The 16,948-nt window shown below is 43.4% G+C and overlaps 1 protein-coding gene across 1 annotated transcript in view; it reads left to right on the forward strand.

Moving 5' to 3' along the window:
- Window positions 1-6,609: 6,609 nt before the first annotated feature.
- Window positions 6,610-16,948, forward strand: part of PTPRD (protein tyrosine phosphatase receptor type D) — a 1,658,801-nt gene continuing 1,648,462 nt past the window's right edge. Inside the window, exons 1-3 of the mRNA XM_045020490.1 lie at window positions 6,610-6,718; window positions 8,611-8,694; window positions 10,185-10,255. The gene's annotated coding sequence lies outside the window, so the exon portion shown is untranslated. The remainder of the gene's footprint in view (window positions 6,719-8,610; window positions 8,695-10,184; window positions 10,256-16,948) is intronic.

The raw sequence follows: 16,948 nt of genomic DNA on the forward strand, positions 1-16,948 counted from the left end.
GCTACCCATGGTGCATGGGATTGGGGCCGATACAATTCTGGGCTATACAAATACTGAATAAGAAAAAAATTATAGAAAGCAAGAGGTCCAAAGATAAACACAAGGGAATAAAATGGTGGCTGAAGAAACTAGACTCCAGGCTACTGACCTGACCCACTGTTATTTTATGTTTTTTCCCCTTGTGACAAAGTTTCTCCTCTACCTTGGTGGGTCCTGCGCTTATTTGGCAGATTTGCTCACCTCAGTGATCTTCCCCACAGTCTGGGTCAACTCCTCCTGTGTCAGATCAGGAGTTGGGAGGTTTGGGGGGAACCCAGGCCCACCCTCTACTCCAGGTTCCAGCCCAGGGCCCTGTGGATTGCAGCTGTCTATAGGGCCTCCTGTAACAGCTGCATGACAGCTAGAACTCCCATGGCTACTTCCCCATGGCCTCCTCCAAACACCTTCTTTATCCTCACCACAGGACCTTCCTCCTGGTGTCTGATAACACTTGTACTCCTTAGTTCTCCAGCAGCACACCCTCTCAGCTTGCTTGCTTGCTTGCTTGCTTGCTTGCTTGCTTGCTTGCTTGCTTGCTTGCTTGCTTCTCTCTCACACACTTCCTCTCCCCTCTCCCCAACTGGAGTGAGCTCTTTTTTAAACCCAGGTGCCCTGATTAGCCTGCCTTGATTGGCTGCAGGTGTTCTAATCAGCCTGTCTGCCTTAATTGGTTCTAGCAGGTTCCTGATTACTCTAGTGCAGCCCCTGCTTTGGTCACTCAGGGAACAGAAAACTACTCACCCAGTGACCAGTATATTTGCCCTCGACCAGACTCCTGTACCCCACTGGCCTGGGTCTGTCACACCCTCTTAAAAAGGTTTTTAAATAACAAAAGAACAAAAAACACTTGGAGGCTGTAGATGCCAAGAAGAAGGAAATGTCTTACTAATCAGCCATATACTGTGTCTGGCCACTGATCCAGCTAAACATCCTCTTGATGAAATGGAAACATTGCTGGATTGGCATTTTGCACTATGACAGATGAAATAGAACTGGATTGGCTGGAGGCCTGGTTTTTTAAGTGTTTCACTGAAGACTGCTAGATTAGGTGAAACATCATGAGTAAAGATGTGGAATCAAGGTCTGGGGGGAAGTACAGAGAATTGATAACATATTGTGATACAGCAGGGCCAGAGGGCAGCAGGAGAGTGATAGATGGAAAGTATATAAGGCCTAGGACAGAGGTTCTCAAACTGTGGTCCGTGGACCACCAGTAGTCTGCGAGTTCCATTCAGGTAGTCCGTGGATAGTTCCCTCTAAGGTGCATGCCTGGGTGGCCACACATGAGAGAATTAAGGGCCACCCACCTAATTAGTGAAGCCACGCAGCCATGGTTCCACTAATTAGGTGCCTGGACCCTGAAGAAGACGCACATGTAAGGTGACGTGGTGACCTTGGAGGGAATAGGAGGTAGATGGTGTTGTGTATTTGGTTGTCATGGTTTTTGCTGCTATGGCAACTGAGTTAGAGTATTATGGTCTGTAAATAAAATGGAGGTTTGGTTAGCTGTCTGCTCTCTGGCCTCAAGTGATTGCTTCCTACTCCGGCTGCCCCAAGGATATAACACTGGCGACGAGGGTGGGATCCTGGTGCTGCTCCAGTAACAGAAGGAAGTAGAAGTCAAGGTAAAGACCAAACAAAGAAAAAAGCTGCTTCTTTGCACTGACTGTGAAAGTGAAACTAAAAATCATGGCTACTCTGACCAGGCCCTTGGAGCCTTTTGATGAGAATACAGAGCAGTGGCATGTGTATACTGAGCGTTTTGAGCTTTTTTTAATTGCAAATGACATTACAGAAGCGAAGAAGGTGCCAATATTCTTAAGTGTTGTAGGGGCTAAAACCTACTCCCTGCTACACAGCTTACTACACCCTGTTAAGCCAGCAACTAAATCTTACAGTGACATTGTGGAAATCCTGGGGTCCCATTTTTCCCCAAAACCACTGGTAATTGCTGAAAGATATAGGTTCCACAAAAGAGACCAAAAGGAAGATGAAACAGTTGTACAATTTGTAGCCATTCTAAAAAAGCTAGCAGAACACTGTGAATTTAAAGAAATGTTAAATGATGCCCTGCGTGACAGGTTAGTGTGTGGCCTGTACAGTGAAGCTATACGGAAGCGCCTACTGACAGAGGCTCAGCTTACCTTACAGAAGGCTGTTGATATTGCTGTCTCCATGGAACTGGCTACAAGGGAGGCACAATACATCGGTGCACCCCCTAGGGTGCAAAAAGTGTCACAAGAACCGACCCACAAAACTGTGCAGAGTCAAGAATGTTACCGCTGTGGTAAGCCAGGACACCAGGCATCAGAATGCTGGTGTAAGGACCTGGTGTGTCGACACTGTGGCAAAAAGGGACACATTGAGTGTGCCTGTAAACAAAAGAAAAAGAGGCCTGTGGTCTGGCCGACAAAAAGAGGAACCTTGCATACTCTAGAGCAGACCCAGGATGATCAAGGAGACACCTCATCACAAGAGGAAGTGCCACTGCATGTTTTGTCTTTGGCAGCGGGCTCACATGAATACTGGGTAACCCCCTTATTGGAGGGCAAACCTGTACGCATGGAACTGGACACCGGTGCAGCTGTCTTGCTGGTCTCTGAGACTGTGTATAAAGAAAAGCTACAGCATCTTCCGCTTAAGGCAACAAAAACTGTTCTGAAGACGTATACGGGAGAAGCTGTGCCCATGGTGGGCACTATTGATGTTAAGGTGGAGCTCAATGGACAGGCCGCTAGATTGCCACTGTTTGTGGTGAGAGGTAACTACCCAGCCTTAATGGGTAGGTCTTGGCTTGGGAAGATTCAACTGAACTGGGCAGAAGTGCACCGGATGACTAAAGAAGAAACCAGTCTAACCCCTATACTAAGGAAACATGCTGCTGTTTTTGGAGATGATTTGGGAAGTATGAAGGGAATCACTGTGACATTGAACATTAAACCTGGCAGTCCACCAAAATATCTGAAAGCCCGAACTGTGCCATATGCCATCAGGCCAAAGGTTGAAGCAGACCTGGAGCGCCTGGTCACCAATGGAGTCCTAATACCAGTTACCCATAGCTCATGGGCCACTCCTATCATTCCAATAGTGAAGAAAGATGGCTCTCTCCGGATTTGCGGGGATTTTAAAGTCACTGTCAACCCAGTGTTGTGTGCAGAGCAATACCCGCTTCCCCGCATCGATGACCTCTTCGCAGGCCTGGCTGGGGGACAAAAGTTCAGTAAGATTGATCTGAGTCAAGCATATTTACAGATGCACGTCGATGAAAAGTCCCAAGAGCTGTTGACTATTGTGACTCATAAGGGGCTTTATCGATACTGTCGCCTACCCTTCGGAATAACATCGGCTCCCGCCCTGTTCCAGAGAGCTATGGACCAGATCTTGTGTGGCTTGTCAGGAGTTCAGTGCTATCTGGATGACATCCTGGTCACTGGAAGAAATGAAGAGGATCACTTAAAGAATTTAGAGGCTACCCTACAAAGATTGGAAGAGTATGGCCTACGAGTTCGCAAAGAGAAGTGTGAATTCTTCAAGCCCTCTGTTGAATATTTGGGACACATAATCGATTCTGCAGGTCTTCATAAGGCCCCTGCAAAAGTTAAAGCTATTGTGGAGGCTCCCCCACCACGAAATGTAAGCCAGCTGCGCTCGTTTCTAGGACTACTGAACTATTATGGAAAGTTCATCTCACAGTTAGCCACACTGCTAAAACCACTTCACGAGCTCCTTGGGCAGAACAAGGCCTGGAAGTGGACTGAAGCCTGTGATGTTGATTTTAACAAAGCTAATGATGCATTGTTAAATTCTGAAGTTCTAACGCACTTTGATCCATCCTTACCCCTGCAATTGGCCTGCGATGCCTCCCCTTATGGAGTGGGAGCAGTCGTGTCACACATTATGCCTTCGGGAGAAGAGAGACCTATTGCTTTTGCTTCACGCACTCTAAGCAAAGCAGAAACTAACTACGCCCAAATCGAACGTGAGGCATTAGGAATTGTTTTTGGAATTCGGAAGTTTCATCAGTAGCTCTTTGGGCGAAAGTTTACTCTTCTTACAGACCATCGACCTCTGACGTCAATTTTTGGACCCTACACAGGCATTCCCCCATTAGCGGCTAGTCGTATGCAACGTTGGGCATTGTTACTTTCAGCACACACATATGAAATCAAATATCGGAAATCCACTCTGCACGGCAATGCAGATGGCATCTCAAGGTTGCCTTTGCCGGTCAAACATCAAGATAGTGCCCAAAAGGAAATCTTTTACTTTGAACAGGTAGAGAATACACCCATCACTGCTACTCAGATAAAGAAGGCAACTCGCGTTGACCCAGTATTGTCCCAAGTTATGGACCTGGTGATGCATGGAAAATCTCGACAAACCTCTCCGGTCTCATCCGACCTTGTTCCCTACATGTCCAAACGGATGGAGTTATCGGTCCAATCTGGTTGTTTGTTGTGGGGGAGACGTGTCATTATTCCACCACCACTGAGATCACAGATGTTAGAACAGCTACATTCCGGTCACTGTGGAATAGTGCGCATGAAGGAAATTGCACGAAGCTATTTTTGGTGGCCTGGATTGGACAGCGCTATTGAAGAGAAGGCAAAAGCTTGTATGTCATGTCAGGGTGTGAGGAATGCACCCCAGTGGGCACCCCTACACCCATGGGACTGGCCTGAAAACCCATGGCAACGTATTCACGTTGACTTTGCTGGCCCCCTTGAAGGAAGCATGTTCTTGGTGGCAATAGATGCCCATTCTAAATGGCCAGAAGTCTCTATAATGCAGTCCACTTCTGCAGAGAGTACTATCCAAAAACTACGAGGACTCTTTAGTCGTTTTGGTCTGCCAGAACAACTTGTGAGCGACAACGGACCGCAGTTCGTTTCTCAGGAGTTTCAAAATTTTATGAAGGCAAATGGGATACACCACATCACGTCAGCACCATATCATCCGTCCACCAACGGATTAGCTGAAAGATTTGTGCAGACAATGAAAAATGCTTTGAAATCAGCAAGGGGACAACACTCCATTCAAAAGCGTTTGGATATCTTCTTACTTTCCTACAGAAACACCCCTCATGCTACGACCCAGGCATCCCCAGCCTTTCTAATGTTGGGACGACAGCTGCGCACTTGCTTTGATCTGCTGAAACCTTCTGAACCCCGACAAATTGTGCAACATCAGCAGCAATATCAAGTCATCAGACGGGCACCCAGAGCAAAAGACCGAACCTTTAGCCCGGGACAGCCAGTTTTGGCTCGGAATTATACTTCCAGAGCTAAATGGGTCCCGGCCACAGTCATCACTCAAACAGGACCTGTTTCCTACACAGTCTGGACTGCAGAGAATGTTACCTGGCGGCGACATGTAGATCAGCTGTTGCCAGGTCATGCCAGTCCTCAGGACCCATCTGCAGTTGAGGGGTCTGACTTCACCTCTTCTGGTGAGGCACCGAATCACGAGTCACCTGTTCCTGACTGTTCTCCTCCATTACTGCCGGCGGCTGAGATACCCCTTTGCCCAGCACGAGCTGATACCACCTCCTCACCCGTTCGTGCTGCGGACCCTGAGCCCCTAGTGCTTTCGGGTGCAATAACACCAGAAGTTCGCCGTAATCCACCTAGAGACAGAAGGCCTCCTCATCAGCTGGATCTCTAGCTAGGGCGAACCCACGGTTATGGGGCAAAATAATCCCCAGGGTTTAGCCGGGAATGGAGGCAGTCTACCCTCCTTCTCTAGTCTAGTGTGTGTTTTTTTTATTTAGGGGATGTTCTTATCAGGGGGGGGAGGAATATGTTGTGTATTTGGTTGTCATGGTTTTTGCTGCTATGGCAACTGAGTTAGAGTATTATGGTCTGTAAATAAAATGGAGGTTTGGTTAGCTGTCTGCTCTCTGGCCTCAAGTGATTGCTTCCTACTCCGGATGCCCCAAGGATATAACAGATGGGATGGGCCGGTGGGGGGAATTTGGGATATGCAGGGCTTCAGCAGCCAGAAAAAGAGGTGACTTTCCCTAGCTCCAGGGCTGTGGCTGCCAGGGAGAGACAGCCCTCCTTCCCAGCCCAGCTCTATGGCTGCTGTGGTGGGGAAGGAGGGAGAAATCCCCTCCAGCTTGGGGGCTACCGCATTGGGGGAGACCCCCCCCCTTTCCAGCCCCATCTCTGGGGCACTGCAGTGGGGGAGAGAGGGAACATACATCACATTAGAAAGGTAATACTATTGATATTAAAATATTAGTTGTGTGCTTATATTGGTAGAACAAAAAAAATTATTTTTTACATAGCACTTTTATCTAAAGTGCTTTACAATAGTTAGCTAATGGTATAAACAAATTTGGAAAGATCATTAAGTGGTCTGCTGAGACCCTCAGCAATTTTCAAGTGGTCTGCACAAAAAAAAAGGATTGAGAACCACTACCCTAGGATGATCAGACACTTATTCACTGTGGACTAAGGAGAGGATACTACAGGGTAATTAGAGCACCTGGAGCCAATTAAGGCCCTTCCTGAGACCTAATAAAAAACCCTGCTTCAGTAAGCCAGAGGAGGGGAAGAAGAGTTGACTGTAGTTTGGAGGAGAACTGGTGTTGACCAGAAGGATTAGAGAATTAGGGATTGGGAAACCCTGCCCAAGCACAGAGGACTGAGAGAAACCTGGCCCAATGGGAAAGAGGGTAAGAAGCCTATGAAGCTGAAGGGGCTGGGACTGGAGGTGGGGTGAACCTGGGTCCTTCCGCCCTGCTCTCCTTCTTTTCCCTCTCCAGAGCACTAGTGGAGCCCAAGAATAGGGGCAGGAGCAGCGCCCTGACCCACCTCACCAAAGAAAAGCACTGGACCTGCCACAATATGCAACATGCTTAGAAGTTGGTTCATCTAACAGGGCTGGTCACTGGGGATAACTACTGAAGCACAAATGGTGGCTGGAGAGGTTATACAAATCCTACTGTGAGAATGCATAGTGCTGTTGCTCATCTATGTCTCTGCAATAGCGAGTGAGTCTGCAGAGAGCAGCTGGCATTCCTCTCCAATATTTGTGGCTCTCAAAAGGAGACATGAACATGACATCTGCTAGGCCTAACACGAGTAATGGCATATATGTATATTCCTATAACTCATGTCCTTCCTTGCCCCACCTCTTCCTGCTGAGTATGATATCCTCCCTCCATTGTCAAGTGCATTGTTGAGAATAAGAAGTCCTTAAATTTAATAGTATGCATTAAATAATTGTCTCTTGGACACCTCTTATTTATGGATACATACCATCCTTCTTGCAGCAAAAGCAATTGATTACAAGAAAAGTTATTTTAGTAATTACATGCTTTTTAGCTGACTTTTATTGCAGGATTCTATTTACCTGATACTAATGGGCAGCTACCTGTGGTTTTAAACATAGCACCAGTTTAACAGCACACAACAGTGTTCAATAATTTAGGATAAGAAGTGAAGAATATCATGTCAAATAGAATATTCAGGAGGAGTTGAGGAAGGCAGAGAGAAATTCCTGAGGACAACAAGGCTAATGTCCGTATTGTTGTAAGGAACGATCCCATGGCACTTTCCAGAACAGGCAGTCAGGAAGCCAGTTTTACCCCTCATCTATCACAGTGCTATCTAAAACCTTCATTCAGTACTGACTCAGAAAGAGGAGTGCCCCACCCCGGCTTTCTATGGCATCTAGATTTGTGTCTGGAGGTCTCCTCTCCTAAGTCCTGACCTACCATAGATTTAGTGTATGAAACCAAATAGTTAATAACTAGAGGTAGCATGGCCACTTGCCTTAATTTAGTATGTGGGATGAAGGCTCTGACAATTCAAGCAACAAATCTTTTCAGAAGTTTGGAGGGAATAATTTTTGCAAATGTGGAGTGTAAAAAATCCCAAAGGGAGAAAATGTTTAATGATATCCTGGGGCCCAGCTGACACATCAAATAAAGTCAGTGAGTTGTAAAGTAAGATTGACAGATTTAAAATTGGGATCATATCCAACAATTTCCCCCTTGGAGGCCTCCTAAATATGGAGCAGTAGTGCTAAGAAAGGATGGTTCCCTAAGGTACCATCACCAGATAGCTGAGACACAGGCAGCACTATTGTCCTGTGCAGAGGTAATAATACAAGTATCAAAGTCATCCTGACCAACTGCCAAATGCTGCAAAAGAAAGAGGGTGTTATATAGGCACACTTCTGTTTCCAGCTAATGAACACGAAGCAAAAGAGATTTCCTATAACAATAATAGAAACCTTTTGCATCCCAAAACATCCTTTAATGTTCAATAGGTGACACCCTGGGCACCAACATTTAGTGCCTAATTGTGATTAAAACACTCCTGTATAACCTACTCTAAATATAGCAGCTTACTGCTGGCTCCTGTGGGGATGGGTGATGAATGTTTCTAAAATCCCTTACATGTAGTGGGCACATTTGCAGTTTTATTAGTTAGCAATGTATAAAAACCGAATGAAAATTTAAATGGAAACAGAGTTTATAACTGCAGTATGCCTGAAAAGGAACATTCTTTCTCTTTTTGAGGGGAACGGTGTTATTTCTGACATTTATCTACAAAACAGGTGCCACATGGATTGTGACACCACAAGCTTCCCTCACCAATTGCCGCAGCTAAGATTCTGAGGGATGAGTTCTAGGATTCTGAGGTAATTCACTCTCCATGCAACCATTGCTGAGACTACTAACAAGGACACCAATTAAAAGCAGTGATAAGGATGGCTTTTCTTTTATCTGGGCTTCTATCTAGAAGCAACTGGAGTGAGACTGTTAAGTTGTTTCACATAAGTCACAGTGCAGCAGTCTTATTATAAAACATTTTCAGTCATTACTGACCAAAGCTAGATCAAAAACAGTGACCTACTGATGAAAGGTTCCATATTGCATTACTCAATTTTCTGCACACACTCTCTTTGCCCATAACAAGCTCTGTACATGAAGAACTGAAATTGTCCAGCCCACCTACTGCCTCCTTGTGACCCTGATCCCGTTCTTCCCTTCCTCTCAATGATCCGTCTGATACTTGTTGCTGATTACCTCTCTATTTTGGATTAATCCCTGTGGCCTGCACCTGGTGAAACCTGTTCTTAATTGCTCTGTTGCATTTTTATCTTCACTTGATCCCCAATAACCTCTAGTGTGTTCAGCCTTTAAAACAGAAGCTGGCTGATGATTAAACATACTCCCTGACCCACAGACCATACTTCCTTGATGCATGGGCCAGCACACTATCAACTGCCTCTCTAACTATGCTTAAAGTCCCTGGAGAGATCCCATATGGTTACATGCATGGAGAAGCAGTGCCTAAACCCCTTTCCTTCCAGGTGCCAATCCTCGCATAGCAAAATGCTAGAAAGTAGAAGTTAGCCCTAAATGCAAATAAATAACATTGACATGTCTTTTCTTGCACTCTGTATCATTTTTCTTTCAGTTTATGCTTTTTAATCTTTCCTAAACTGTTGGATAATTTCACACAACATGCCAATTGTGACTATGCTAGGCTATTTAGCAGGACATTTTATCTTCCTATTTTTTCATGTGATCCCCTACAGAGTAGCATTGACTCTTTTCACATTGGGCTCATGATATGGTCTTGATATTTAGCTTGCTTTTTACTTTACACCTTTATATTAGAGTCACAGGGTAAATGGTCTCTTAAGGGGAAATGGGCCTTAGTCCATTTGTGACAAGCTTAACTCACCTCCCCAGGTGAGGAAAATGAAGATCATGTGAGCAGTGGGTCAGGTGACCCAATCAGGCTTCTTATAAGAGAGAGTTGGGGAGCTCTTACAGAATGAAGGAATTGTGTTGCAGTTCTGGAAAGGGGAGAGAGTGAAAACTGAACTGGGGCTGAGGCCTGGAATTCTGATGTGTGTCAGGAATAAATAAATTGGACCCCTGAAGGGGAGTGCTTTAATTACCTTTGGATTATGATGTAGAGTTCTTAAGGATCCAAGAAGGGAAATTGCAGTGGGTCCTTGGGTGGCTGTCACACTGGGGCAGAGAGCAGAAGAGGTCTCATGGAACCTATCACAGAGAGCTACAGTGTAGTGGTAGAAAGCAAGATGTGGGGTCAGGGGCGATACAGAGCCTGTTGCAATGCCAACAGATCCAGGTTGTCCTCTTGCAATTTCTGCAGGATCAGCAGCAAGAGGTTCTGTGAGCAGCACAGCAGAATCAGTGACAGGAGGCCCACCGATGTCAAGAGAGGTATGCCCTGGACTCCTGTTTGTTGTGTGGGAAATGTGAACAATATGAATGCCCCGGGTGGCAGTGTGGGTCCTGGAGGTGGTCAGGCCAGAAATGGAGGAATGCTGAAGGCTAGGCCAGGAGGGAAGAGGGTGTTTTAAGTGTGGAGATGTTTCAAGTGTGGAAAGGTTGGTAGATGGAATACTCTACTCAATACTATATTAACCACTTCAAAGTCTTACTATAAATGGTTATTCTGTTTGTTAATATCTTCTGTGTATATTTAAACAGAGGGCAAATGTGAAGAAACTATACAAGAGAGTTTACATGAAGAATCATAACAAGAAATCTGAATCTGGGTATTCAAGTATAGGAAAGTGTGTGTGTGGAGGGGATGCAAGTCTCAACTGATGCTTCATTAAATAATTCTGAATGTATAGAAGTATAGACTAGATTGGTACAACCAAGGAAGAGAATAGGCTATAGGCAAAATAATGTCTGCATACAAATGTATATAGTAGATATGTGAAAATTTGCCAGTTTCTCGAAAGGGAAACTATCTAAAGTAGTTTTCTAACGAAAGGAAAAGAGCAAAGTGAAACATTTAAGCTATGTAATAGTCATGCTAACAAAAGAACATGATAACTTCTTTAAAAACCTTCATTCCATTCTGGTAAAACTTATTTAATTATCTATCAGAATCCAGACAGTCATTCACTGAATGATAGAAAGGGAGTCATTTTTATTCCCTAAGTACAATTCATCCTTATGCTTCACTGCTTCCACAAATCCTTCTTTAGATCCATGTTGTTGTTTTTAATCATCTTTGTATTTGTAAAATTTCCTGGTGTTTAGCTTTTGAGCTTCCAGTACTAGGAGGAGGATGTATTCACATCTTCTTTCCTTTTAATTGTGCATTTCCTTTTATACTGACTATTTTGTTTACTGTCACAAAACTAAATTTAATGTTTTAAAGTATTCAGTTGATAGTACTTGATTTTTAACTCTTAATTGTACTATAAATGCGATCCATTTATGGTTGCTAATTCATCAGTTTTCCCTCATTTTCAGATGGGGAACAATTTTGTTTTAATATCAGATCAACAGTTCTGTTGTCCTCTCATTGTTTTTTCTTCCATGCTTTTGGAATAACAAAGCATAAACATTTATTTGACAAATTTCCCACTGCATATATTTTTCAGTAGATGACTTGGTAGTGGGGCCGGATCCAGGCACCTGCTAAGGGGCAGCTTTTTTTTTTTTTTTTTTTTGCTTCTGCAGTTTGGGCAGCAGTCCGAGCGTCTTTTTTTGCTTGGGGCAGCAAAAATGGTAGACCCAGCCCTGCTTGGTAGACTTTATAAAGGTATCTTAACTTTTTTACACTGTCGTTACTTTCACAGTAAGTTATTTCATCTTCCCTTTTCCCCTGAATTGGGTGTTCTATAATTTACTCCTAATATCATACATGCTTCTGGTATTCTTTGTTTTGTGTTTGTGTTCTCATGTACCTTGCTCCACCACCTTGACTTTTTCTTAGCTCTAATTGTCCCTGTTTTAGCATTCTTCTAAGTATATTGGAATTCCAGTCTTATGCCTCCTCCCACCCTGTTTCTCTAGAACCAACAAAAATCAGCTCTTTCCATGCATGAAGAGATCTGTTCTTTCCTGCTAATTCCCCATATGCTTTTCAATATGTTAACAATTTAATAATATATAATAATTGGACATCTCAAATGTTTTGCTCACTTTCCTTAACACTGTCAGTATTACCTTTTGGCTCTGTGCAAACATTTAGATCTAATTTGGTGTATTATAACCTCCATTGTTTGGTTCTTTCTTGAGCCCTGATATAACAAAATATTTCAAACACCTAAATAATCCCAGTGAAATCAATAGCACTTCTGCTGTTCTTCAGAGCTTTGCTTTGGATAGCAACCATATTAGGAAAAGCCTTCCCAACCAGTTCTGCTAGTTTACCACATAAAAAGCTGTATCCACTATTGATGAAATGAGCATCTGAGCTGCCATGATTAGCAGTTTTGGTAGAGTAAAGGACCAATCTTCTATGAACTCAAGACTCACCTCTTTAAGCGGCTGGTTTATCTCAAGGACTTTCTCTTCTCTTTGACTCTCAGTACAGACAGAATCTCATGAAAGAAACCAAATAAAAAACCCAAAGATCACTTCCTGACCCCAAATCTTGTGACCTTGAGAATATGAGCAAGATACAACAGTAAAGCATCTGAGAAATGGAGTTCTCTGCACCACCTCAGAGCACTAGTCCACCCCAAACAAACAAACCCATAATGATGCCAGAAAGGTGGCCCACATGTGATACTTTAGATTATTAAAAACTGGTATCAAAACATGGGTGGGTCTTTGGGTACCAGGAATACACCTGATAAAGGAAGATATCACTTATTAGTCGAAATGATGGTAGTTATGAAGCTGTGAATTGGCAGAAAGGAGAGTTGAGATTTTCTCCTGGAAGAAATATTTTGTTTTTGTTATGCTGTAAAGTGGTAAGAAATGAGACTGGATTAAAAGCAAAGTACAAATATGATGAAAATATTGGCAGACTGAACAGAAGATTTAAGTATCCTGGTGAGAGTAATGAGCAAAGGAGAGGGTCCCTGAAAAGCATTCTGTATTATTCAAGTAGTCTATCTTGATGCAATCTGGATTTCAAGTGTAGCAATTAATAGACACTTTAGGCACAGGTTGGCTAATGTTGTAGCTAAGGACTACAGAAAAAAATATAACGTATCTGACTTCCAAAATTAACAGTGTTTTCCTGTTTTGTTTCCTTTAGTTAACCGGAGTCCATAAAGACTCTCAGAGAAGTTGTGCACTTAAATTGGATTTTCAAGGTTTGAGGCCTTATACAGGACACACAGCAGACAGGCAGTCAGTTGGGCTGTGTATCCAGGAGTCATCCGTACAGTGATCAGGCATAAAGTGATGCATCTTTGCAGAGAGTAGGAAAATGTATTGGTAGGCTTAGGTCTATGCTGCTTATATGATTGCATAAGGTTATGCATGCCCAAACATGACCTGTGAGCTAGCCATGTGTAGAAAAGGCTGAGCTGCCACCAGTTGCTTGGATTGCAATTGGACGATCACCAACCCTCTCTCCATCCCATTGTCCCTTCATTCCTCACTTCCATTTCCTTTTCAGCTATGTGGACTTGCAGTATTATTGGTGCCAATATTGGAATTCCTGTGTGAACGCCTCACATGGTAGGTTGTGTTTCTGGTACTATTTGCATGTTGGGAGCCTGAGATGAAGCACAGACAGCTGCAGCAGACGGGAACATTTGTGTGTCCTGGTGGATCAGAAGCTGCCCACATCAGCTGAGACGGTTCTGCCAGCCTTCTTATGCTATGTCAGTCGTGAAAGAGTCATGTATTTTTTCTTTAAAAAATATTTTCTATTGACATTGGTCTTTGCCGAACTTGCTAGTTGTTGCTCTGCCCTCCAGGTTTTGTCCTCTGCCTCATACTGTTATTTTCTTCGTCACTTTAGCATCCAAGTTGAGTTATCTTGTGTCTTCCAGAAGTGCAAGTCCCTGAATTTACTTCCTAATGCTATTATGTGTCTCTCAGCTCCAATCAGTGAGTTTGCTAACAGCATCCATGTAGGCATTACTGGAGGCCTTGGAACCTCCTAAGTAGGCAAAATAGTGTCACCACATCATGGGGGTCACAGGCAGAAGGCACTAGGAGCCTTCATAGGTAAAAGGTGTGTGTAAAAGGGAAAGGTCTAGTTCATAGATGGGAAGAGAGATGCCAGGGCACCCTGTGTGTTTGGCCCCGATTCAGGGAAGCACTTATGCATGTTCTTAAATGCTTTCCTGAATAGGAATGCTTTCAAATTGGGGTCTTAATTAGAGCTGTCCACAATAGAATACTCTATTGGTACATTTTTATGAAATGTAATGAATATAATATAGCGACAGATGCTTCCTTTTGAGTTCAAGTCTTGAAATTTGGTTGGCTCATTTATTATAGACTGCTGTTATAGGGGGAAAAAAATCAGAAGTTAACAAAAGATCAGTTGTCTTTATCAAATTCTGATAGTTCACATGCCCTTACATGAGACTAAAGGATGACAGTTTACAAAAATTGATTAATGTTTTCATGCTGGACTTGAGACCTCCAGCTTGGAGAAATGAAGGTCATCTGAAGTCACCTCTTCCATTTATCGGATTTTAGCCAAGAACATTGATGTAAGTTAATTGGAGAGGTGGTTGCAAAATTCAGTGACAGATACTTCCCTAGAACATGTTTGATCACGAGGTTGAAAGTAGCCTGTCAGTAGCAAAGCTTCAGTGCAAGTATATAGTATCCTCATTTCATATGTAGCCAAAAAAGAACCCTGTCCCAGCTTTTAAGAAGGAACAGGCAATAATATGATCTCACAATACTCATATAACCTGTCTGCCAACTTTACAGTACTGTAAGGTATGTTGAAATGACCTCATTACATTTTTACGTCAAACATAATCAGTGTAAATTGACAATCTGTGTATTTAGGTATAAGGCATTACTGTTGGGGAGGGGGAACCCCTCAGTATATCACAGTTCCTTATTTTAAATTGAAATAATAAAATTAAGTACTATGGCAACATTCAAAAGTTCTTCAGTGCTCACTTGACAGCAACATTTGCCTTAAAGGCAGATTATCAGCTAATATAAAATTGAATAACATCATCATCAAGGGACTTGTACGATCACTCATAAATACGTGTGGAGTGTTGTCAGGGCCTGCAGATTTCTGCCAGTGGATGGGGTTACCAGAGGAGGAAAACAGTGGAGTGTCTCTCTTTTTGGAACCAGTGAAAGACCCTTTACCTCTGATCAGTGGGATCATACCTCTGGGTTTTGAGGAGCAGAACAGGGGGTGAGAAGAGGAGGACCAAGGCAGCAGTTGCATTCCAAGTATGTCTCCTTTCACAAATGTAACTGGCTATTTGTATTTACCGGTACTTACATGGCTCAGAGAGGGGGGGGGGTTGTGTAGTGAGTAGGGGCCATGCTGCTGGAAGTGATTCAAGAGCAGAACAGAAGAGGTGGCCCTAGTGTGGCAGTGAAGCTCCCTTTCAGAATCCGTAGGCTTGGGAGACTATCCCACTTATTTCCTCCATGGCCCTCAACCACTTCCCTCTGTGAGAAGGCTGAGTTAGATTTAATTAGGTGAATTTCGTAGAATTGCCTTATCCCTCTGCCTCCCTTCTGCTGGCTTTACTATGGGAAGGTGTGCTATGGCCCCAAGTCATAACAAATTACCTTGGAAGGTCAGTCAGTTAGTGATTATGTCCCATGCATCTCCTTGCTTTGTATAGCATCATGAACCTCTCTTGATCAAATGATTTAAGACTTGTAAAAGTTCACTAGTGTCAAAAATCAGGCAGAGTCAGGCATTTACCCTGTGCTTCAAGTCCATGTGGATTGTTTTTATTTTATACCCTTTATTTGAAGGCACAGTCAATGTGAAAAAAATGTCCATGGGGCTTGGTTTCTTTTTGTTGTTGTTGACACACAGTACATTTCTACTGTGAATAAGGATGTACAAATTGAGGTCAAAGTCAATTCAGTATTATTTAATAGACTTCAGTTTGTGGGTTCAGCAAACACTCCTTTCTGTTAACATATGCTGATTGCTTTTGGAGTACTGGGAGGGGCTGACAATCAATCAGTCTTTTTATCAGGGAAAAGCAAACCAGGAAAATCTGAATCCTTCCTACACCATCAGATGTCGCTTCGGGCAGGAAAAAAAATTAAAATATTGTAGAGAAATCAGGTTAGCTGCAGGCAGCAGTTTGAAAAAAAGCTGGTGGCAGCCAGGAAAAAAGTTCTGCACAGCCATGAGCTGACTGGGGGTCTTTCCAAACATGAAGGGACCTGTGGCCATGGCTTTCTTGATTCCCAGAGGCCCAAGGATGATGAATTGTGAAATATTCTCTCAGTTTCTGTGGTTGAATCTGTTTCCATTTCACTTTGTATAAATAATTTGTTGATCATTGGAGCAGAGGGACTGGAACCAGGGAGTCCCTCCTCCCAAGTGAGTGTTCTACCTACTAGGCTATAGTCATTCTCTCTTACTTTCTCTGGCCCAATGACTATTCAAGTATTTAATACAAAGTGGAACAGCTTCAACAGGAGAGATTGAGAGAGTCCGTCCACAGATTATCTATAGCAGTGGTCTCCAAACTTTGTGCACCCCTATCAGTAAAAAATTTTTTAGCACGCTCCTCCTGCCCCAAGGATCCTCTTGCCCACCCCCTGGGGTGTGCGCACCCCACTTTGGAGACCCCACAAATCTATAGCCTGGGGGTTAGTGCACTCATTTGGAAGGGGAGGTAGCCCGAGATTCAAGTCCCTGTTCCAAAGCAGAGCTTCACATCCCCGGTGGATGCCCTAAACACTTGGCTATTGGGTATAAGTGGAATCATCACATCCTCATTTTGGTGATTCTAGGCCTTCATTTCCTTTGCTTTTATTAAAAATATCCCAAATAAATTTAGTTTAGGGGTCAAAGAAGATGTTTTTCTGACTCTTTCAATTTGCTGAAAGTTCTGAAAAATGTTGGTTTTGCTTTGACACAAACAGCAAACTGGTTTGTTTGTTTGTTTTTTCAGTTTCTTGGAACACCCACCAAACTGAAAAATAAGTTATTTGCATGCTCTAATGGTCATCATTCACATGTGATAT

Source organism: Mauremys mutica, chromosome 6 (genome assembly GCF_020497125.1).
Source record: "Mauremys mutica isolate MM-2020 ecotype Southern chromosome 6, ASM2049712v1, whole genome shotgun sequence".
Lineage (NCBI taxonomy): Eukaryota > Metazoa > Chordata > Testudines > Geoemydidae > Mauremys > Mauremys mutica.